The sequence below is a fragment of the Anomaloglossus baeobatrachus genome, chromosome 11, assembly GCF_048569485.1.
Source record: "Anomaloglossus baeobatrachus isolate aAnoBae1 chromosome 11, aAnoBae1.hap1, whole genome shotgun sequence".
Classification (NCBI taxonomy): Eukaryota; Metazoa; Chordata; class Amphibia; order Anura; family Aromobatidae; genus Anomaloglossus; species Anomaloglossus baeobatrachus.
The window spans coordinates 76,413,392-76,420,553 of NC_134363.1; positions in this window are offsets into that span (position 1 = coordinate 76,413,392).

Consider the following 7,162-nt stretch of genomic DNA (forward strand, 5'->3'; position numbering starts at 1 on the left):
AAGACCTGGAACTAAAAAATGAGACAAACTAATTTCTTAAAGCTCTAGATAGTAGATACACAAACTCTCCATGCACAACCCTCCAACAAACATTCTACAAGGTACTATCCGGTTGGTACTTTCCACTGCAAAAAATAAATATGATATACATAAAGCAATCACCTCTCTGCTGGAGAAATTGCAGTAATATAGGAAGCTTAACTCACATATTCTGGGAATTTTCAGCCCTTAATACCTATGGGCAGATACACAAAGTCTCATTTTAAAAATTACTTATTTAAACATCCAATTCCACAACTCCCCCCAGTTAATCTTGCTTTCAATAGGTCTTGAGAACATCCCAAACAAATTCAGACACAATACATGCCACATTTTACTACCCATAAAACACCTAATAACAACTAGATGGAAACAAGTCTCTCCCCCAATGGTGGAGGAACTATTACAGAGAGTATCCTTTCATAATACGTTTGAACATAACATTGTCTTAATGGAAAAGAATTATAACAAATACAGTCAAATATGGAACCCTAGGATCAAAATAGCCACCCATAATCTATATATATAATTGCCTTATTCTGTCTGTCTCTCTATCTGTCTGTCTGTCTGTCTGTCTGTCTTGCTCCAAAATTGTGTAATTACGGTGACACAAAGCTGATTGGCCGCTGGGCTCGCCATGGCCCCTCCCCCCCGCACGGATTGGCCGCTCGCCCAGGCAACTCGCCCACGCCCCGCCCCCCTCACGCAATGCACCCGGGAACGCATTCCCCGAACCGACCGACACGGAGCCACGACTCCCAGGTGAGTACTGTACCCCCGGGAGCCCACATCAGCGTACGCCGCCAACCCAGCCGACACATACCCTCGCATTGCTGGGGTTGCCGCCGTATGCTGGTGTGGGCTCCCGTGCGAGCGGGAGACGGGATATGCTGGTAACCATGGTAGCATAGTTACCAGCGCATCAAGGTCCTGCAGTGGCGGAACATACACACACGCACGCACACACACACACATCAGATCACACTCACTTTCACACACACCTCACACACACATCACATCGCATCCACACACTCACAACATCCTGGGATATCGCTTGCTTCTCGGCGGCGATACTGTGCAGTGAACTTCCAGGACCTGCCGGAGGATCACATGGCCAGAAGCATGTGGTATCTCCGGATGTTGTGAGTGTGAGCGTGTATGTGCAATATCGTCAATGTGTGTGTGCGTGAGTGTATGCGATCGGGTGTGTGTGAGTGTATGCAATCGGGTGTGTGTGAGTGTATGCGATGGGGTGTGTGTGAGTGTATGCAATCGGGTGTGTGTGAGTGTGTGTGTCTGTGTGTATGCAATCGGATCTGTGTCGGCAGAGGAGCACGGCGTGCTGGAGGAGGCTGGGAGGAGAGAGGCTGATCCTGGGGAAGGCTGGGAGGGGGAGGCTGAGAGAAGAGAGGCTGATGCTGGGGGAGGCTGAGGCTGGGGTAGGCTGGGAGGAGAGAGGCTGATGCTGGGGACAGAAAAGGCTGATGCTGGGAGGAGAGAGGCTGATGCTGGGAGGAGAGAGGCTGATGCTGGGAGGAGAGAGGCTGATGCTGGGAGGAGAGAGGCTGATCCTGGGGTTTGCTGGGAGGGGGAGGCTGAGAGAAGAAAGGCTGATGCTGGGGGAGGCTGAGGCTGGGGTAGGCTGGGAGGAGAGAGGCTGATGCTAGGGACAGAAAAGGCTGATGCTGGGAGGAGAGAGGCTGATGCTGGGAGGAGAGAGGCTGATGCTGGGAGGAGAGAGGTAGATGCTGCGGGCAGAGAGGCTGATGCTGCGGGCAGAGAGGCTGATGCTGGTGCAGCATGAGGGATGGAGCACGATGGGGGGTGCGCAGCATGGGGGATGGAGCACGATGGGGAGTGCGCAGCATGGGGGATGGAGCACGTTTGGGAGTGCGCAGCATGGCGGATGGACCACGTTTGGGAGTGCGCAACATGGGGGATGGAGCACGTTTGGGAGTGCGCAGCATGGCGGATGGACCACATTTGGGAGTGCGCAGCATGGCGGATGGAGCACATTTGGGAGTGCGCAGCATGGCGGATGGAGCACATTTGGGAGTGCGCAGCATGGCGGATGGAGCACGTTTGGGAGTGTGCAGCATGGCAGATGGAGCACGTTTGGGAGTGCGCAGCATGGCGGATGGACCATGTTTGGGAGTGCGCAGCATGGCGGATGGAGCACGTTTGGGAGTGCGCAGCATGGCGGATGGAGCACGTTTGGGAGTGCGCATCATGGCGGATGGAGCACGTTTGGGAGTGCGCAGCATGGCGGATGGAGCACGTTTGGGAGTGCGCAGCATGGCGGATGGTGCACGATGGGGAGTGCGCAGTATGGCGGATGGAGCACGTTTGGGAGTGCGCAGTATGGCGGATGGAGCACGTTGGGGAGTGCGCAGCATGGCGGATGGAGCACGTTTCGGAGTGCGCAGCATGGTGGATGGACCACGTTTGGGAGTGCGCAGCATGGCGGATGGAGCACGTTTGGGAGTGCGCAGCATGGCGGATGGAGCACGTTTGGGAGTGCGCAGCATGGCGGATGGAGCACGTTTGGGAGTGCGCAGCATGGCGATGGAGCATGTTTGGGAGTGGGCAGCATGGCGGATGGAGCACATTTGGGAGTGCGCAGCATGGCGGATGGAGCACGTTTGGGAGTGCGCAGCATGGCGGATGGTGCACGATAGGGAGTGCGCAGTATGGCGGATGGAGCACGTTTGGGAGTGCGCAGTATGGCGGATGGAGCACGTTGGGGAGGGCGCAGCATGGCGGATGGAGCACGTTTGGGAGTGCGCAGCATGGTGGACGGACCACGTTTGGGAGTGCGCAGCATGGCGGATAAAGCACGTTTGGGAGTGCGCAGCATGGCGGATGGAGCACGTTTGGGAGTGCGCAGCATGGCGGATGGAGCACGTTTGGGAGTGCGCAGCATGGCGATGGAGCACGTTTGGGAGTGCGCAGCATGACGGATGGAGCACGTTTGGGAGTGTGCAGCATGGCGGATGGAGCACGATGGGGGGTGCGCAGCATGGTGGATGGAGCACGTTTGGGAGTGCGCAGCATGGCGGATGGAGCACGTTTGGGAGTGCGCAGCATGGCGGATGGAGCACGATGGGGAGTGCGCAGCATGGCGGTTGGAGCACGTTTGGGAGTGCGCAGCATGACGGATGGAGCACGTTTGGGAGTGCGCAGCATGGGGGATGCAGCACGATGGGGAGTGCGCAGTATGGCGGATGGAGCACATTTGGGAGTGCGCAGCATGGCGGATGGAGCACGATGGGGAGTACGCAGCATGGGGGATGGAGCACGATGGGGGGTGCGCAGCATGGGGGATGGAGCACGATGGGAGGTGCACACCTCCCCCCAACACACACACACATACACACGTGCACTGCACAACACACACACACACTGGGAACCACAAACACCGCCCTACACAGACACCCACACACACAGACAACGCCGCACACACACAACACCCAACACACAAACGCCGCGGCATACATAAATATACGCACATACCGCACAACACACACATTGCACAAAACATACCTCCCCCAAAACACACCACACATACACAAACCGCGCAACACACACACACACAACGCTACAGACACACAGCGCTCCACAAACAACGCAACACACGCAACACACAAACAACACCGCTCTCACCCCCCGCCACACCCAGACAACACCCAGAGCATGTACAGCGCCCTACACAAACACTTGGTAACTACACACAACAACATCAATATATATATATAACAAAAATCATACATGAACTACACAATACGTAAATTTCAAAAAAAGGAGAACACGAGCAAATATGCTGAAAAAAGTTCATAGATTTTATTAAATAAGATTTTAAAGTGCAAGTGCAGAAATTCACAATGATAATATACAATTTGAAAGGAGGAGGGGAAAAAAGAACAGATGGTAAAGGGCAGAACAATGGCCTGGTGCGGACAACAGGAAGATAATAATGTTCACAAACAGTAACGCCAGAATCACTGGCACGTAAGCATCAGGATGAGTGAATACAATAATCAAAAGATGAAGTGGCCCAAAACTCACTGGCAGTTGGTAATCACAATGTAAAAATAGTAATATAAATGGTAGTATATATAGGCAATATTGCCCAAATCACTGGTAAAGCACCATAACATTAGAAAAAGAGTGTCTTGTCTCTGATGGGGATATATATCTCTAAATCACCGGCATGTAAGCAGGGAGGAGAATTTAAGTAGACCAATAGGTGTAGGTATGATATCCGTGAGAGGGAAAAGGACTTAACCCCAAATCCGCATTGGCCAGGTGCAGACAATGAGGAAAAGAAGATTTCACCTAAAGCACGGTACCAGTCATAAGTCTATATGGTTTAAAATGTAATGTGGCCAAAATCACTGGCAAGTAAACATCAGGGGTATACCCTATTGTAAATTAAGGAAATCCCCAGCAGAGACAAGGAACTCAAATCACTGGCCAGTAAGCAAGGGGGTAGATGTAAAAAACAACACAGAAGAAAAACCTGTATAATAGACGATGTCTGCAATAGTGTGGTATGAATCAATTTAAGGGAGTATAGAACACATACAACCCCATCAAAAACGGGGGATTATATCATAATATATTAATATCTGTCAAAAACACTATGGCAGAGAGGCAAAGTATTTAGCCAAAAAAAAGGTATGATCAGGATTACAAAAGCCCAAATCAGTTAATCCCATGAAGGATGTAGGGGAGGCTAAGAATCCATACAGGCATTTTCTGGAGTTTAAATCAAAAAAGCATTCAAAAAATCCTCAATGAGGTAGTGACTATGGAAAGCATTATACCTGAGTCCTGAGTCCGGTGGTACAAGGAGGCCCGGCGTACGTTTCGTGGCTTTAAGAAACAGTCGCTTGCCGCTTCATCATGGGGGAGAGTGAAGGAGGGTGCCACTGGGAACCACAAACACCGCCCTACACAGACACCCACACACACAGACAACGCCGCACACACACAACACCCAACACACAAACGCCGCGGCATACATAAATATACGCACATACCGCACAACACACACATTGCACAAAACATACCTCCCCCCAAAACACACCACACATACACAAACCGCGCAACACACACACACACAACGCTACAGACACACAGCGCTCCACAAACAACGCAACACACGCAACACACATACAACACCGCTCTCACCCCCCGCCACACCCAGACAACACCCAGAGCATGTACAGCGCCCTACACAAACACTTGGTAACTACACACAACAACATCAATATATATATATAACAAAAATCATACATGAACTACACAATACGTAAATTTCAAAAAAAGGAGAACACGAGCAAATATGCTGAAAAAAGTTCATAGATTTTATTAAATAAGATTTTAAAGTGCAAGTGCAGAAATTCACAATGATAATATACAATTTGAAAGGAGGAGGGAAAAAAGAACAGATGGTAAAGGGCAGAACAATGGCCTGGTGCGGACAACAGGAAGATAATAATGTTCACAAACAGTAACGCCAGAATCACTGGCACGTAAGCATCAGGATGAGTGAATACAATAATCAAAAGATGAAGTGGCCCAAAACTCACTGGCAGTTGGTAATCACAATGTAAAAATAGTAATATAAATGGTAGTATATATAGGCAATATTGCCCAAATCACTGGTAAAGCACCATAACATTAGAAAAAGAGTGTCTTGTCTCTGATGGGGATATATATCTCTAAATCACCGGCATGTAAGCAGGGAGGAGAATTTAAGTAGACCAATAGGTGTAGGTATGATATCCGTGAGAGGGAAAAGGACTTAACCCCAAATCCGCATTGGCCAGGTGCAGACAATGAGGAAAAGAAGATTTCACCTAAAGCACGGTACCAGTCATAAGTCTATATGGTTTAAAATGTAATGTGGCCAAAATCACTGGCAAGTAAACATCAGGGGTATACCCTATTGTAAATTAAGGAAATCCCCAGCAGAGACAAGGAACTCAAATCACTGGCCAGTAAGCAAGGGGGTAGATGTAAAAAACAACACAGAAGAAAAACCTGTATAATAGACGATGTCTGCAATAGTGTGGTATGAATCAATTTAAGGGAGTATAGAACACATACAACCCCATCAAAAACGGGGGATTATATCATAATATATTAATATCTGTCAAAAACACTATGGCAGAGAGGCAAAGTATTTAGCCAAAAAAAAGGTATGATCAGGATTACAAAAGCCCAAATCAGTTAATCCCATGAAGGATGTAGGGGAGGCTAAGAATCCATACAGGCATTTTCTGGAGTTTAAATCAAAAAAGCATTCAAAAAATCCTCAATGAGGTAGTGACTACGGAAAGCATTATACCTGAGTCCTGAGTCCGGTGGTACAAGGAGGCCCGGCGTACGTTTCGCGGCTTTAAGAAACAGTCGCTTGCCGCTTCATCATGGGGGAGAGTGAAGGAGGGTGCCACTGGGAACCACAAACACCGCCCTACACAGACACCCACACACACAGACAACGCCGCACACACACAACACCCAACACACAAACGCCGCGGCATACATAAATATACGCACATACCGCACAACACACACATTGCACAAAACATACCTCCCCCCAAAACACACCACACATACACAAACCGCGCAACACACACACACACACAACGCTACAGACACACAGCGCTCCACAAACAACGCAACACACGCAACACACATACAACACCGCTCTCACCCCCCGCCACACCCAGACAACACCCAGAGCATGTACAGCGCCCTACACAAACACTTGGTAACTACACACAACAACATCAATATATATATATAACAAAAATCATACATGAACTACACAATACGTAAATTCTAGAATACTCGATGCGTAGAATCGGGCCACCTTCTAGTTTATCTATAAATGACCCAACTGATTAGGACTAACCTCTATATGTCATTACACAATATATCTTCTTATGAAGTATGTACCATAATTGTAATATGCTCTCTCAGATTAACAGATTTGTTAGCTAAAAAAGTCTAAGTTCTGATCTTTATTATGTAAAACACTTTGTTTTCCCCTGTTGACCCTATCTAACTATGTCTCTTTTCTTCCCCTTCTTCTCCCATGTTATCCTTGCTC